We start from the raw sequence: 19,093 nt of genomic DNA, 5'->3' as shown, positions 1-19,093 counted from the left end.
AAACGGAGTTCGTATGAGGAAGATATGAATTTCGGAAGTTTTATAAATAATTAAAATATATATTTAATTAAGAATTTCGGATAATATCCGAAGGAGTCATTGATCTGATCCGAACTTCGCTCAGCGTAGTTGAGTACGCCCATCGTACACCGAAGCGTGACCCGCCTCGCACTCGAGTGCTCCGATGACGCATGCAGTGACGATTTCCGAAGCGTACGCCCCGCGTACTGAGCATTACGCCCAGCGTAATGCGAGGCTTCTGCCCCTATATAAAGGGTGCGAGGGCAGCCGAGATCTTTTGCTCCATTCTTCATTTCTCTCTCACTTTTACCTTGTTTTTCGTGCCAGAATTATCCCGAAGCCCCGGTATCATTCCCGAGCCCCGAAGCAAGTTCTGAAGCCCCGAAGATCCCGAGAAGTAAAGTTTCCGAGCCGAAACTCTGCCCTCGAGAAGCCCGATTTTCAAGGAAAACATCCCGGTTTTATCGGGAAAGTTTATTTTAAGAAACGAGGTGCTTCCGATCATTATCTTATCAAGTGAGTGTATATTCGTTTTCTTCTAACACATAGATATGAAGTATTCCTTATAAAATACGTGCTACATGTTTATATATTATTTGTTTATTTGAACTATTTGTTGAATGAATGTTTTGTACAGGCTTTAAGCTGTATATAAATGTATATATTTTATCTACTGATATGTTGGGTAGAACATGGGTAGACAGTTGGTGTGTGAAGAAATAAAATGATGAGAGGCCTCGATGTTGTTGTTGATCTAGTCATCTAGCGGAGTATGGATGACGACCACAGACTCATTCTAGACAGTCCAGTGGAACACTAGCAGGCTCATAACTTGTAGGTGTTGTGAACGATGTGTTCACCGTTGTATTCTATCCCCCTCATGGTTGTCTTTAGGACATCTATTGCTAAGGAAGCCCCTTTGCAGTAATGTCCCATAGATTAGGTCCCTTATAATAGTTGTTGTTTTAGGGACATAAAGTGAGGATAACGGGAATGGGTAATCGGGTTACTGTTGGTTGGTGAAATTAAATATAATTATTTATTGTGGGTCGAAAACCCTATATGCTCACCAGGCTCCCAAGCCTGACCCACTCAGTTTCTTTATATTACAGTTAGTGGCGCAAGAGCATAAGTTGGATGACATTGTCAAGATATTTTTGGATTATAGACCTGTTGTTATATGTAATTGTTGCAAGGTCTATTTTGTATTGTTTATGCTTTTGGTCTGTATCGGAACATGACATCCCGAGATTTTGTTATATAATGAAAAATAAATTTTTTATTGAAATGCTTTGATAAATTCTTATCATATTTTGTTTTGGGAACAAATTCCGCAACTCTTTTAATCAAATGATTACTTTGATTTTATTTAAAAGCATAAATGAAACGGTCTTTTCTGGCCGTGATTTTGGGGATGTCACACGGGAGGGATACGATTTTGTGGGTATCGATGGAAGAGGCAATAGAGTTTTAAATAAAGTAATTTGCCTAAATTAAAGGGTAAATGATTTAATTAATTATTTAGTAAAATTAAATAATACTTGGCCCATATTAATCCCTACATCCACATAATATTTGTTTATCCACATTTGAACCTCTCTCTCTCTCTCTCTCTTTCTCTCTCTCTCTCTCTCTCTCTCTCTATATATATATATATATATATATATATATATATATATATTGAAATAAGATATACTTTGGTTTCTAAGTATGTGTTGCTTCATGCCTTGATGTAGTTAAACGTTGTTTTAAACAAGACAGTTATAAATGATACTATTAGATGTTTCACGAAACTCATAAGGGATGTTTTGGGTTTTATTCAAAGTTTCGGTTTCTAAAACGTCAAAATTGACAACAAGAGCATTATAAGTTTGAATAACATAAAACTATTTTATTCTCATCAATGATCATTTTGCATATATAGAAAGATTAACACAACTATAGAAAGAAAGAATAACAATCTTTGAAGTTTTTGATTCGTCAAGAGGTGGTTGGAATTGATGGAGTGATGACAACAATACAAAATGAACTCCTCTAGAAGTACCCACCAATAATTATCAAATTGGCTTGGATACTAATCCTTCTTCTTGCAAAATAATGTATTAACCACTTGAGAACAAAAGACAACTTTTATCTTAAAGTAAAGCATCAGAATACTAGAAAACATACGATTGATGACACACATTGGTTTATGATATGCAAAAGTGGGTATCGTAAGAAAAATGTAATCTCTTATAAAATTTAAAGTATTTAGGACACACATTTTTACGTGACCTAAAATTAGATGTCGTTTTATTCTATAGTGGCTACCAGCGGGAAATGAAAATCGTAAAAATTAGAAAAGCTAGCCTTCCTTTTCTCCTCCACTTTTGTTTCGCTCTAAGTGTGTTTGTCGATGCCCCCTCCCCCCCCCCCCCCAAATGATCATCAGTGACTCCACCCGCATCACTCATCACTACTGTCTCCTCTACTACAGGTACGGCCCAAAATTACCAACATTTCACAATCGCAACCCTCGGTACCTAAGACAACCTCCACTTCTCCATTGCTATCTCTTTGAAAACATCAAACAAAAAAGTCTGATACGGTTGGTAAAGAGAAAGAAGAGAACGCAACCCAAGGAAGGAAGACGCCAAAGATGGTGGATTCGGGGAAGGAAGATGGCATCAATAAGTGAGTTCAACCCTTAGACACATTTCCAGTCCCATATCCTTATCATGTATAGTCTGCATCGCTTCAAATCGATTGATCACTTCAAGTGCGATTGAACGATTTGCATGATGCTAAGAACTTCAATTTGATTTTTTTTTCATATTTTACAACTCTGTTTCTTCCCTTTATTATGAAGATGTATATGGTTACAATTTCATTTCGGTTTTCTAAAAATGCAACATCAGTTTTAAAAGAAATAAACATAGTGAAATATCAGTTTTCAAAGAAACAAACATAGATATCTTAGTAGATTAAGTTATGAACTTATTAATGAATGCTAAAAGACGTTTACACAAGTTATGGTCTTTTATTCTTTCTGTTTCTTGACAACCTAGGACACACACACAAAAGAAAAAATTGATTTTTCCCTTACTTACTTCTTCCTTAATGACCTAAATTATGTTATCTACTTTGTAAGGAATAAAAGCTTAAAATAAAAGTTGACCAGATTGATGTTATAACTAAAGCAAGTAGAGGTGATATCAGATATGCAATCACATCTTTACAGTACTTCAATATGAAATCAGACTCGGTGCGTATTTTTGTCAATTCTAATCATTTAGATGATGGGTACTCTTCAACATTTTGGAGGGATGAAATTCTATCTTTGTAACATCCCAAAAATAAGGGCCAATTTTTTCATTTTTAAAATAATATGACATCCATTGTTAATAAAGGTACACCCATTTATTCATAAACCATTATTCCAAAATCATAGTTAATAAGAAGATAATGTAGAATCTCAAATCATTATTTGTTGATGTGTGTGTATAGTCCCGCCTTCGCAATCCAATAAGTACCTGCAAAATATTTAATCCACAACTGTTGAAAAATATTTAATCCACAACTGTAAGCACAAAGCTTAGTGAGTTCCCCAAATACCAAATACAACACAACACAAATAAACAGCTATGAGATATCCGCAACCCTGGAGACTACCTGAAGTCTCAGTGGGCAAAAAATATGCCCTATGGGTTATCAAAACGTTAGACACTACCCAAAGTCTTAGTGGGAAAACAGCATGTCCTGTGGGTTATTAGCAACCCTAGAAACTACCCGAAGTCTCAGCACACATGGTAACACATATCACAGTAACATCAAATAAGACCTAGTTGGTAAGCATATATATACTACCACATTCGCAAGTATAGTGAGAAGACTCACCTGAACTACTCAATAGAAATGCAACAACTACCTCAGCATCAGAATAGCCAACCCAAACTTCCTAAAACCAAACCGAGACCAATCCTTAGTCAAATACTCAATTCTACCTAAGTTTGACTAAAAGTCAAAATGGTCAAAAGTCAACGATCAGCTTAGTTAAAGCCAACGTCACGTCGTGACCATTTCTTGGTCACGTCGTGAGAATGCAATAACAAAACAAGCGCGATTTTAGGCACCATCACGTCATGACACATCCTATGTCACGTCCTGACTTCTGGCCAGAAGGCCAAAATCCTCATTAAGGGCTTACTCTCTTTATCCCAAGGCCCCTAACCTCAGATCTAGTTCCTAAATAGCTTCATAATGGATAAATTTTCTAACTTTATCCATTAGGATGATCTAAACAACCAAGATCTAGTCTGTAAGTCTCAAAGGGACCAAAAATGCATCTCTCTCAGCTAAATCCATTAAGTCCAAGTCTCCAACCTTCAGATCTGAATCAACATGATGTTTAGATGGATAAAGTTTCGAACTTTATCCATAATAATGTCTCACGCTTTCAAGATCTAAACTTTAATACACCAAAATGGCCTAAATTACCAAGATAACTTGCATGGCTGAAAGGAAGGCAAAAGATCAAAACTTTCCTAGTCCATCAGGTCCAATAAAACATTCTAAACTGATCAAAATGTATCTAGATCTGAAACATACAATGTTCTTGGGACCTAATAGCGTAATAAAGTTGCAGACTTTATTCCCAACTCTCACTCAAAACTCATTAAAATGGACCAAAACACCAAATACGCTTAGATCCAAGATGAAATGCAATAAAGCTTGGAACTTTATAACTTACAAAGGTCTAGAAGGTAGATGAAAGTTGAGATCTTCAATTGCCAAGCTTCAAGGATCAATCTTGAATGAAAACATTGCTCCAAACCCACCAAAAACTCCAAAACTAGATGAGAGAGGATATGGGAGGCTCAAATCTTGAAAACAGAGACTAGAGTTTCTCCCAAGAGGTTCTTGATATGATGGAGGCTAAGAAAATACCCTAAAACATGAATCCTTACCTTTAAATACCTTGAAAACCCTAAAAGTTTGTGGGCTTGGGCTGCATAGTTCTCACCTTGTGAGAACAAGCACCTCACTCTGAACTTCAAACAGTCATAACTTCTTCGTTTCAACTTCGTTTTCATTGTTATTTATATGCACGGAAAGGTATTGAGGAGACCTAAAACTATATCTAATTAGATTTGACTTTAATTACACCGAACTAAAATCCTTAATGCATGAAAGATGTCTGAAACCTCACTTTTCCCATTTTACCCCTTTGACTCAAAGACACAAACCAAGAGCTTGGATCACATAACCAGTGTTATCCACATCCAATAGGGTCTAAAACCTATTCCCTTGAAGCCCAAAGCCTCTACTTGATCCAATTATTGTCCATAATCCTGAATAAGGAACTTCTCAAAACAGGATGTTACAACTCTCCCCCATTTAAACTGGATTTCGTCCTTGAAATCCGAATTGGTTAGAATTTTAACTGCACTATCAAATTCCATATACTACCTCCAACCACTTCCTATAATCAACGCATCCATATCGAACTCGAGAGACCATCCGTAACCCAACTCATGCCAACAAACCACCCTATCATTTGGAACATTCAACTACAACAACTACCTCTCTCTCCAAACACTGAGAACCAACTCATAGCGAAGCCACTTAAACGGAAACTTCCATAATTGTATCTGCTAAGCATCCACCAAAACTTCCCAAGAGACTTATAACCTTCCGCATTGGCCTCCAAGTACTCTAATCAACATGCCACTACCCCTATGTCAATCCAAACAACTATGAGTCGTCAGAGACCAAAGGACTATCAGTGGTCTAGAGAACTATCAGGAGTCCTGGAGCTATCAACAACTCTAAAAATACTTATAACATCCATCAGCTACTAAGACACAACTAATCTAGCATGCACACTATTAGGACATAGGTAATATAGGGAGAGAGATCACACGAATAAAACGAACACGACTCCACTAATGAGAATCCCAATAATGAGATGCTAATATACCACCATGACCTTTCCAACAAGTCAACGCCTCACAACTGCCCGACTCAACCCGCCGGTCACTAAGCCACTAGTGACAAAACTATATTGCAAAATCGATCGTCTATGTCATACGGCTAACAAATCAACACACAGGTCTCCACTAATCAACTGTTGGCCCCACTCACAAAAGCGAAATCAATGTGGCTCATGACACACGACTCCTCACCGTTCTTTCCATCATTCCAACCACAAGCATGAAGACTACCAACCCGCGTTTAATGAACCTAAATACATCCTGCCATCATACCACTAACCGGTAGGAACCCAGTCAATATCTCACTCAGCACTCCTGCCAAAATACATGAGCCACACCATTCAGAAACACACACTCTTCCACAGTCCAACTGCCATAGACACATCATTGGACGAAACATAACCACAAACAGTCAGGAAACAAAATAGACAACCAAGTGTCTGCTTCAACTTGAAAGCCGACATAACTCACTCCCCAGGAGAAAACACAACGCTCCTTAGACTAAGTGTGTTCCTGCTTAATCGCGACCTTACCCAAAAGGTGACATGTAACGACCCGAAAATCCTATCGTAAACGACGTTAGTTGTTTCATTACTCGAAGAACTATTTATGCAAAGTATTTTAGCTTTCTGGGGTATAAAATGAAATAAATTAAATAAGAAGGGTGTCAATTAATACCTAAAATAATTAATCGATATATTCAACGGATATATATAATTTAACTATCTGTTTTATCTAAATTAATAAAAGTTTGAGGGGTTAATTTGTTAATGTTACAAACTACATATATGCCTAATAGTATCTAATAATAGGTGAGGGTTAAAAATAATTCAAATGAAAGTAAACGGTAGTTAGTAAAATAGAAATGAAAGATGGGGGGCGAATGTTGTAAAATGCTTTTAAAACCAATTAATATAATACGTTATAATCTTGTTCAAATTCAAGATGTGGTTACGATGCATATTGAGAAACCGTCGCAATAAAAAAAACCCATAAGTTATACACATACTATATGTGTGGGGGACATTTTATTTCCTTATATGCAGTGGCGGAGGGAATGGAGGGGCTGCCGGATGCCTAGCCCCCTTATTCTTAAATTCTGGCTTCGCCCTTATATGTTCCTACAATGAGGAGATTTTATTGGAGGGGGCTAGACATACGGAGTATACGCTTTTTGTTATTTTATGTGCTTTTAAATTACATACTATATCTATCATAATAAGATTTTTATTGGAGGGGGCTAGGCATCCGGCAGCCCCTCCATTCCCTCCGCCACTGTATGCCACCTTCTTTTCTCTGGTGATTCCCGTGGAAGTGTAGAGGTGTCGGAAGGAGTCGAGATGGGGTGATGGTATGTAGATTATAGGAGAGGCACCTTCTTATTCCCTTCACATGGTCTTCCCAACATGAATAAACATGGAGATGATATAAGTGAACTTCTACGACCGTTATGGCGGTGGTTTTCGGTGGGTTAAAACTCTAGCATCGGCTCATGGGTGTACTTTTGTTATGTTGTTTTATCATATTTTTCGGCATGAAAGTTGGCACAAGGGTTGCGGTGCAATTGGATTTCTATTTGAGCTATATGTTGACATGTCATTGGTGGTTGGGTATGCGGAAGAGATAACTTATGTTTTGTTCCTCCGTACATGAGTTCCGACAGGAGAAACAGGGATGAGCAATGGTTTGTGTATAAGGATAACCCCATGCAACGTGCTCTTAATCTGGTGGAAGAGGTAACGCTTTATATATATTGGTTATTTTGAGTTGCTACGTACGACATGGTAGTATATAACAATATTATAATAAAATCTGGATATCTTGGTTTGAGGGGATTAATATTCAGTTTTGAATTAATTGTCATAATAAGTTAGTTAATTAATAACTAACAAATTAAAAGTAAGGATGGTGACGATCCTCCACTTAGGCGCTTATGATGCCTTACTCACGAACCATGGAAGGAATTAATGAAAAATAGTTTATAATAATATCCAAAGAAGTTCAGAGATGATTAAACGTAATTATTAAACTATTTAGTTTTCATTAAACGTCTAATAGCTTCTTATAATTACCATAATCAGGTTAGGTTATTATTTATAACCTAAAGTGTTTAAACTTGAACTAAATGTCATGAAAATTATATATAGGTCATTTTAATTTGATAATTCTTGGATTTTGCGAAGTGAAGTGGAAGCGAAAGTGAAAACGAAATGCCATAAGCAAAGGTGAGTTCATAGTTTTAGCTCATTAAGGTTGCATGATTGAAACGTGCAATCCGTAGATGGTGATTTGATTCACTTTAGGATGACTGTGTCATTAATTGTGCTTGATGATGAAAAGACAGTTGTGATGCTACTATATGTTTTGTGCTATTGTCATGTTATGACCTAATTGCTATGTTGCTTATACTATGATGTACTTGATGTATATGACAAACTAGTTTTTGGTATGATTCGATAATTTTCTTAACTTTAGTGCATAACCGAAATCTACATCGCATAAGTGGGTTATTGATGCTAATTAGGATCATGCTAGAATTGTTAATGCTTGTTTGGTAAATCCTAATGTTTGCACATTGTGTATAGTTATGCCTGGGTATCTGTTGATATGATGTTATGATTGATATATGCTAGTTGAATTTTTTTGCGATGATCATGCCTAATGAAATCAAGAGTCGTATGTTATGCTTGAATGATGGTATGCCATTTTGTTACGTGTTATATAGCATGAATTGGTTGATCATCTAGCATGCTCATTTTGAATTAAAGTTGTAAGGAATTTTTAGACATATGCTATTGTAAGACGATAATATGATAAATTTTATTACATGTTTTATGCTCGTTAAGGTTGTATGAGTAACATATCTACGTTGATGTATGATTGTTTGTTTGTGGGGTATAATGGTGTCATGGGTAGAACCATGCAAGTTTAATCGGTTGAAAGAGCTTAAGCCATAACGGTGATTAGTTACACGGTCTTTCTAGACGGTCGTGTGACACGTGGTTCGTGTGCACCTCGGTGTACGGGAACTGGAGTGGTGTTGGCTTTATGGTGTGGCCGGATCAAACATCACGTGGGAATCGGGAGGTGTATCGGTAGAATTGACACCGTTTGTACCGATCCTGAACGACACCGTGAAGTACTTGTACTTTGCACGTCGGAGTAGCGAAAGTGGAAGTCTTGGGGTTGGTGAATTCGGGTGGAAGTCATGAGCCACTTAGAGCACTAAGTTGGCTGAGCACACGAGTAGTGAACGGGGTTAAGTTGTTGGGTAGGTTGTCACTAAGAAAATCGCAAAGTAGATAATCGGTTGAAAGGTGAATATATACAATAACCGATTGAATTGAACTTGCATATGATAAACGGTTGATAGCAATTACATATAATAAACGGTGAATTAAATTATATGTAATAATCGATTGTTATAAGGTGATAACTATAATCGGTTGAATTGAGCTTTCATATTATTGAAAGAAATTACATATAATAAACGGTGAATTAATTTATATGTAATAAACGTTGAATTAAGTTGATAACTATATTTGGTTGAATTGAAATTAAATGATATGGTGAAATGTTGTATTGTAAATGGTTTAAATTAAATATGATGTAAATGATTCAACGCTGTTCGCTAGTTGGTTGGTTATATAATTGAAGGTTGAATAGATAATGAAATGTTGTTACATGAAATGTGATTATTTATATGCTATGCGTTTGTTTATATGGTATTTGGCTGATCGTTTATATGGTATTTGGCTGATTGTATAAGGTATGTGGTAGAATTGCAGTTGAATATGTGATTGAAGAATTATGATATTTGGTTGTTTGCTATCTGTTATTTGTCTATCATTTTTATGTTTCATCATAAAATGAATGATTGACCCCTTTGGGGTTTGTATGTTTTATATGCAACTTTATGAATTCACTCAGCGGGGGCTGACACTTGTATCTTTTCTCTTATGTGCCTTGATTGGTGCAAGCAATTTAGAAGATTGGTCTTGGTGAGAGAGGTTCTTATGTGTAGTAGATTTATATTAACAATACCACTCTTGGACACGTTTTAATTCTTTACTTTAAAGTACTTTAAACGAGTTAGAATCATGATTTTGATTTTGGAGGTAACATTGTGATTTGAAAATGTTTTAAAAACTAAGTCTTCCGCTAACGTATTCTGTTAAATAAATGTTTTAAAAAGAAAAAAAATTATGGTGAAAATCACGACGTTACATGACACACCATAAAATCGAACAAAACAACGAATCTCAACCGCTATTAGACACATTCTTCTATCCACCATAATCAAGATCCTACACCATGGTGAAACTGAACATATCCCACTAATGTGAAAAAGATCAATAAAACCTTCGATTTCAGAAAGGATTCCAAAATGAACCAGAAATGCTTCCAAAATCCTGTTCAAATCACTCCCACTACCAACCCAGCCAATGCGACCTGCTAAAACTGGACTTTGTTTAACGACGACGATACCTAAAAATGGAATTACATTGCTCCGATATCTGATCTCCCAATAACTAAGGCCAACTGCCATCTCAAACCCACTACGGACCACATTTCCATAACTAAGAAGCTGAGAGAACGCCTACATAGAGGCCAAGATAGAAACTTTACTAAATTTGATTAAAGGTTGACGCATCAAACGCACCCTCTGCCGATACCGCCTGAAACCTTCGAATAACCTTAACGAACCCTGAGGCTGATCAACCATAGCCTAACTTAATCAAACATAATAAACCCATATCGTAGGCTAACCCTATTCTCTAAATCCGATGCATAACTCAAGCAGCTCAATGCTCCCCTACCAAGATCCCTAGTACTTCTACAAGGAACTACTGGCAACAACAAGTTCTTTACCCATCAACTTCCTACTACGAGGAACGCACACACACCTAACAAAAACTTACTTTGCACACACGATTTGATCAAACCTTAAATTCTCCGCGTACATAGAGGACTCCGACGGACCTCTGGGTAACTCCAAGAGAAACATCCATATCACAAACACTTCGATACTAGTCCACTTCTTTCCCAAATGCAACCATAAACTCTGAACAAAAATCTAACATCCCTAAACTGTAGATTACTCTGACCCATCAAGACGAAACCATAAAAACGGACCGTCCGATGATTCTCCAAGTAGAATACCCAGTTCTCCCCTACTTAGGGTTCGAACCATCATCGACTGACGTCTGCAACCCTAAAGCCTGAGACCGGCTTAACCATGAACATATCCGACTTGACTCTTAGGGTGCATATCACAACGCAAGATGATCCTAAGAGAAAGAAATCTCTAAATCTCATATGGAGACTTCGTAGACCTTTCTTTAAGCATCCCTCATTAAACTTAGCGAAATAGGTAAGAATACCATTAGATAAACTTAGCACCTTCTAAACTGAACATACGCACTAAAAATCTTACACTTGGAGAGTTGATCCACAATCTCATCCTCCCCATGAAACTTCATGAAACCCCTATAAATGCTCAAAACAGAGCTCTTAGAAACTGAACACCTCCACATAACTCTTTTTCCTAGAACAGGATAAACTTGATGTCCCCCTTAATGCACCCGATCCGCTAGAACCCGCGCTACATATTCCGCCTGGGTCATGGCCTTTACCCTTGGCCATCGAACCATAAGAACCATATAGTCTAAAATATCCATTTGCTACGACACGGAGACAATTTACTGCGAACCAGAATTCACCTTACTTCAACAGAACCGATGAGGAGATCACCATCTCCTAACTTAACCATCGACTGACCCACAACCGATCTCTCTTCCCTTGAGCATAGGAGGTAGGAGAACACAAACTCGATGCATCAACTAACATCCCTTTTCATCGGCTAACCACTCAGCCTCAAGCTTCAATCCTCGAGTTGATCATCACAACAACTTCCTTCTTGAGTCCCACAACCTAGACTAACACTACTTCGAGCAAGACCCTAAATGTCTCTAAATCTGCTAAAGCTCACAGTTCTTCACCAACCAGACCCAAACTGCCACGGACACTGAGGCCCAAACAATTTCCAGTCTCATTCTGCACAATCATAGCCAACATGCTGACATCTTTGGGAACAACTATAATTAATGATAGTGTTGAACCACATTATCTACCCTCCACTAGCTGCTTAGAAACCTTTTTAACCCTTCCTAATTCCCTTACGGATCCTGTTCTTTCAATAGTATAGGCCCCTACTATAACATCCCAGAAAATATAAGGTAAACATTTCATTTTTAATTTAACATATAAACACCATTTATTCTTATCAACCATTCAAAGGTATGTCAGAGTAAAAATAGTTATTAGAGTATAATCCTAAAACCATAAAGTGCGAAAACATGGATGGATGCGCTACGATCAAGTCGGGTCCTTCCCTTTCGAACTAGAAGTACCTGAAACAAAAAATATGAAACGGTAAGCACAAAGCTTAGTATGTTCCCCAAAATACCCCATACCATACATAAATGTCAGCTTAAGGCTGATCCAGGTCTGTCTCTCCCCCATATCTATTTCACCCCCAAGTCTATTTCAACTCACATGACAGCTCAAGGTTGTAGCAGGTCTATTTCACCCCCGAGTCTATTTCAACTCAATCAGTATTTTTCAACCGTACGGGTCTATTTCACCCCACATACATATAGCAAACAGGCCTACATGCATACATCAAGAGTCACAAAGACAACAAGCACATACAACCCTAATACCCTAAAGTATAGTGAACAAAATCACCTTAGTCTAGAGATAACCAAATCACATGCGTTGCTGCTACAGGGCTCCTCACACTAAACACAACCAAATTATCCTTAATTAATAACTAAGACAATTTCCCATAATCCAAGGTCCGATTCATATTCTATCATACCATGGGTAAAATACTATTTTACCCTTCCTATACTTGGCCCAAAAAAGCAAGGCCCTAACCCAAAATGACTCAACTCCCAAAAATAGCCGAAGAGCCATTCAGGTACGTACGCCCCATGTACCAACCTGGTACGCCCAACGTACGATGCTGATGCCCAAAATCAACTCCAAAACCATTTTATGCCTCAAGACAACATATACAACTTCCATATTTGATTCATATAGGACGTCCTAAGTCATAAAGTTCCTGGCTTTATGACTTTGCGTGGCTTAACAGTGTCCAAATCAAAGCCCTAAATCTCTTACTTCATCAAAAGACCACCAACTCATGCATGGAAGGATTATACTCATTAAGATCCAATTTTTATAGCTTAATGACCTCAAAAATGACTAAAAATGGGCTCAAATTTTTTGGAGTAACTTCTACTCACAAGATCTAGACCATGGGACCAAAGCATGCTCATATCATGACCTAAGGCTAGATCTACATCAAATAACCATCAAGTTTGAAACTTTATACCTCCAGAAGATAGATAAAGGTGAACAAGGTCTGGATCTACAAGCTCCAAGACAACCAATACTTCTCCAATGAGTTCTTTCTTCCCCAAGGTGCACCAAAAACACTCCAAAACACATAAGTGGCTCAATGGTTTTGAGATAATTGCTTTAGGGAGATGGTGGCTAAATTTAGAGAGTTCCAGAAGTTAAATTGCCTAAATAGGGCTCAAAGGCTCAATAATAGGGTTTGATTCTGCACCGCGTATGCCCAACGTACTCATGGTACGCCCAATGTACTCCTGTTCAGTACGCCCTGTACGCCGAGCGTACTTGGCTTAACCCAAATTCTTCATAACTTTTAACGTCACAACTTCCGTGTCCGTAATCCGTTTTCAGCTTTCTTTATATGCTCAGAAACGTAATGAGAAATACATTCTCATCTAATCTCCTTCAACTTAAAATCACCCAAACTTAAATCCTAAATTCAATTAAAGGTCTAAACCATCACTTTTACCATCATACCTTTGGGTTGCAAAGCACACACTGAACTCTTAGATCACATAATCTACACTACCCACATCCCAAATGGGTCTAAATCTCTCTTTCCCCAAAGCCCGAATATTTATGATAAATGATCTTCGGGTCACGTCCCCAAGTTAAGAAACGACTCAAAACAGGGTGTTACGACTCTCCCTCACTTAAATTAGATTTCGTCCTCGAAATCATTCCTTACTACTTCTTTTGCCATCCTAATCGATCATGCCCGCACTTCCTGAATTCCGTTAAAGACTGAAGATTCATCCCATACAGACGACCACCTTCCAACCCTGCCATCCAAACCCCTATTTTAGCATAAATCACTTATCCCTATGAAATAATGAAACTTAACACTTTGCCCTCAACCAATGAAAGAAACCCAATTGCCCTGCTTGAGAACTGAAACAACTACCTTACTCTTCCCAACTGGAAGACCTCAAATCACAACGTCAACCACTCAAAGCTAGAAACTTCTTGAAGGTTGGAACCCATCAATTCAAAATTCTAGAAACTACTCCCTAAGACTGATGATCATTCATTTGTGATATTTGGCCCTAGTTCCTGACTAGGAACACCACTCAACCATGCATAAGGAATACTTGGAATATACCGATTGTGAATTTCACCCAATCCCAATCCGAATATTGTACCCAACAATATTAAATACGTATTTGACTTCCTGGAAAGTCATCAATAATCCGCTGATCCCACGACTATAATGATGTTCGATCCAAGATTCTCACATTGCATCCAAATCCCTCATCAACGCAGGTTTACCTCCACCTGACAAGATACTTGAGGTATTACAATGAACTCTGAAAATGTGTATCAATGGGATACACTTCAAGTATAAAGAACAAAAGCAAACTAATCTAAACAATTAAAGAACATAAAGTAAAGAACGGAAGGAATTCTCCAAATTGTCTTTCACCAAGAAAGGGGTTGTCACAAAGACAATCACAAAAACGATTACGACACCAAACCGTACGTTACATTAGGGTTTCACCCTAATGTTGAATATATACTAATCTATACAAGTATATCCCTTGATTGAAGGGATTGTATCTAATCTATACTTATTTGTATCATTATGTAATATACAAAAGATTACATAGAATAACTATCTTCACGCTGACACTGATAGACCAGATGCGCTAACGCTGATAATGACGTACACACTGATGCTGACAGATAGCGTGTAGAGTGTTTGACTCATTAGATCATAAGGTGTGACCTTACAAACTCCATGACTCAAGATTTTAGGACTGATATTCGACATTTGTACAAAATCTCCTAATAGGCAGCCCGCAAGCAACCCAAGTTCATAATGCAAGCATTCAGCAAGAGACTTTAGATGTAAAATTAATACTTACAACAAACTTTTACTGTCCCCATGACCCAAATCGGCTAGTCACTGAGTCACCTGACTCCCAATCAATGCACTAACACCCGAACATGCCAATAAGACTAACAATCTGAGACCTAAGAGTCTCAATCAAATGACTATTGGGTCCCACCCATATGAATCATACAACAGTTGGTTCACGATACATTGTGACACATTCTTACTAGTAAGACGATAGGCTCACTGTACTTCGCGGATCTTGTCGCTATCCCATCACTGTCCTAAGGACTCACGATCAGCACTATAGGGCCTAAAGATACTGAACAATCAATCCATCGACTTGAAGGAACCTAATCAACATCCCTCTCAATGCTAACCAAACACAAAATGGGTCATACCCTCTATCACACATAATTCCTTTAACAACACAGGATGATACCAACGCAAAACCAGATGAAAACATGGTCGCACACAACCAAGAATGGGATAGGCGGTCATACTCTTGTTCAATTCGAAGGCTATAACCCAAATAAAAACCATGCCAATAATACTAACCAAGAATTCTCACATTATCTTACTCAGTCCACATGTGCCCCTCATTACCATAATCGAGGCACTACCACAATGTACACCTCTAAGGGAGGCACATAACCAACCTTGGATCTACTGCATTTTTTCTTCCTCACAACCTTACCCAAAGGATGAATTACCAACAGATCTAACGAAATGACGAACCTTAACCGTTAATAGAAACATCCTCATGACTTTTGAAGAACCTCAGCTTTTGACAATGACCAAAATGACCAACGATCGAGAATACATTGACAACTAATCCAATAACCTAATACAATACTAAACAAAACCCATGAGAAACAACACATACCAAACACTGAAGCCGATTTACCAATCAACAGCTGCTCATCGTGGACTTTAGATAGCAATTTATGAAACGAGATAACAAATACCTCAACAATAAATACTCAACTTGAGCGAACCAAACACCTCATGACCTAAACATCGGCGTTCCCATAAAGGAACCACAGTCTACAACGAGCTTCTTCTGATAGCAATCACTCAGCCTCCGGTTGCAATCCTCAAGCCGGTCATCACAATCGCTTCCTTTTTGAGTCCCGTGACTCAACTGGCACTACCTCGATCTAGGCCCTCGAGACCTCCAATAAACTAACTCACCTAGGTATGCACTATTCAACTCAGATTGACATGGCTACTAAGGCCCGATAATCTCCAGACCCCTCCTCAGTCTGAACAACCATAACCAAAAGGTCGATAAGGATAGGAACATACTGCAATGAATCATGATGCCAGACCATGCTGTCTACCCTCAACCAGCTCCTTAAAATCCATGAATTTTTCCTTGATTTGAGTACGGATCCTATGCTTTCAATAGTACGGGCCCAATACTAACTTTCACAGCTATCTGTACTTTCCTCAAGAATTCTTTCGGATCCTCCAAGTAACTTCATGTCCACTACCATCATATCCAACCACATATACTTGCTCTTAATCGAGTACACCCTGCTAATCTTCCTAGATTCTCCTTCTAGGATCCCTCTTTCGAAAATGCTGACACAAGCACATTCTAACATTCTTCCTAGGCTTTCCTAGGGTTCCCTCCACACCACTCTCTGCCATCAGATGCAGAAAAGACTCCCTCTAATACCTTCTAACTTCCTCACAAATACAATTACATGCCACATGTACTAAATAATTCTTTGACTACAAGGTCTCACACTACAACCGTATCATAAGTATCACAGGTTTTGTCAAAGTAACACATGCATTTTAAAATACGTCAACATAAAGTTGGTGAGTTCACAGGTTTTGACTCCATATAAAATAACACTTTTTCTCAAGTTCAAAAGTATAGTTTTGAAAGTATCACTTTGACTCTCCAACATTTAGTATATATATTAGGTATAATGGTTTACTTATTAAATAAGTGATATACCTATAAGTTTCAAATATTATGAATAGATGATTGTAATTCCATACAAACTAAGGTTGCTACGTATAAATCTTATTTCAATTCTATACGAGTAAAACCGCTACGTATAAATCTATTTCAATTCTATACGAGTAAAACCGCTACATATAAATCTATTTCAATTCTGTACGAGTAAGTGTGCTAGGTATAATTGTCTACTTAATGAGCAAGTAGTATACCTACAAGTTCCTTGTACTTAGAGTATAAATGTTTGGGAAACTTATACTTAACATTCATACTTGTATATCGACAAAGTATAATGCTTCTAAAGTTGTGCTACCATGAGTCTGTAGCTGCGACTGTATGACTTAGTTTTATACCTCTTATTATTATTACAAGGATCACACCTTGTGGTAGTTACAAGGATCACACCTTGCAGTAGTACAAGGATCACACCTTGCGGTAGTACAAGGATCACACCTTGTGGTAGTTTCCGCACGCTACATCGACGTCGGAAGGTAGTAAATTAGGCAAGTTTGTCACCTAAATACCGTTGGGTTGGAGCTAGCAACCACGGGTGGGGTTGTCAACCCGTATAGATCCGTATATAACTTCCTCCCTCACACGGGATTAACGGTTACAGGTTAGAGGATTTCCACTAAGATTTCCAATCTTAGTTGATGAATACAATAACTCATGTAAACTTTGACGGCGTTCTATAGTTCTAATAACAAAAGCATTTTCGTGTCTAAAACCCTAAGTTACTAGACTATGCTTTTAAACATTACTCCTAATTTCATAACATTTAGGCAGTATAACAGCTATAACTTGAAGTAAAACCAGGTTTTATCTTGACATAAAACCAACAATAATATATAACATATCAAGTTTTATCTTGACATAAAACCAACAATAATAGCATATAACATATCAGGTTTTATCTTGACATAAAACCGATAATAGCAACATACTTTTTAACATATAGAACTCCCGAATATAACTTCGGAACTATATCGCACACAACATATATATAGAATCCTAAGTATAACTCAAGATCTACATTAATACAAGAACATGCTAACAAGTTGATAATAGTTGTATATATTCAAAATATTATATTTAGAACAACTATATCCCGGTTAATATAACTATCTACGTTGATACTAATATACTATCATATATACATAATAGTAACGTATATACAATATTTAGCATGAGTTTCCCCCCCGAAAATATTAGAAAGTGGGGCCGTGAAACTCACTTTAATATCGTGCTTTGACAGAATCTAACTGAAAACGGTCAGCGGTTCGCGATTGTCGGGCTCGGGATGTGAAATGGCCTCAGCAAACGAGAGAGAAAGAAGAGAAATGGTGTAAGGAAAGCTTATGGCCGAACTTGCTATTTATAGGTTGATTTTTGTCCCTCACGACGTAAGAATGATAGGCTCACGTCGTGAGCTATGGCAAGAGTCATCCCGTAGTCTTCCCAGGTGTTTTCTAGGCTTGATTAGTGTCCTGCAGCGTCCTCAAGTCGTGAGAAAACCTTGCTCACGCCGTGAGCTTTTGGGTTATCGTTCCGTAGACTTCTAGCTTCGAAATTTGGCGTTTTGCCTCCTCACGTCGTAAGTTTTTATTCTCACGTCGTGAGTTCAGTCAGATTAGGGTTTTTGACACGTGTCATGCTCTCACACAGCTATAACTTCGTAAGGTCATAACTTTTGCATACGAACTCTGTTTTTGACGTTTTTTATATCCACGCGTAGGTATTTACGAGTGCTACAACTCTATTTTAGACTCCAATAGCTAATTCTAAGTCTATTATAAATTCCTCTTATTATAAAGATTGGTAATGTTAGGGTTTATCATAACTTCTTCACGCGAAGTCAGATTTAGA

At 37.7% G+C, this 19,093-nt stretch overlaps 1 long non-coding RNA gene across 1 annotated transcript in view; it reads left to right on the top strand.

Moving 5' to 3' along the window:
• The first annotated feature begins 7,148 nt into the window (after positions 1 to 7,148).
• The window catches only part of LOC145110815 (uncharacterized), a 31,044-nt gene continuing 19,099 nt past the window's right edge, over positions 7,149 to 19,093 (top strand). Inside the window, exons 1-2 of the long non-coding RNA XR_013710071.1 lie at positions 7,149 to 7,729; positions 8,141 to 8,218. This is a non-coding gene — a long non-coding RNA (uncharacterized LOC145110815). The remainder of the gene's footprint in view (positions 7,730 to 8,140; positions 8,219 to 19,093) is intronic.

Source organism: Lactuca virosa, chromosome 5, assembly GCF_052849685.1.
Source record: "Lactuca virosa cultivar CGN04683 chromosome 5, Lactuca_virosa_CGN04683_v6, whole genome shotgun sequence".
In the NCBI taxonomy this organism is placed as follows: Eukaryota; Viridiplantae; Streptophyta; class Magnoliopsida; order Asterales; family Asteraceae; genus Lactuca; species Lactuca virosa.
This window is presented reverse-complemented; position numbering and strand designations above follow the sequence as displayed.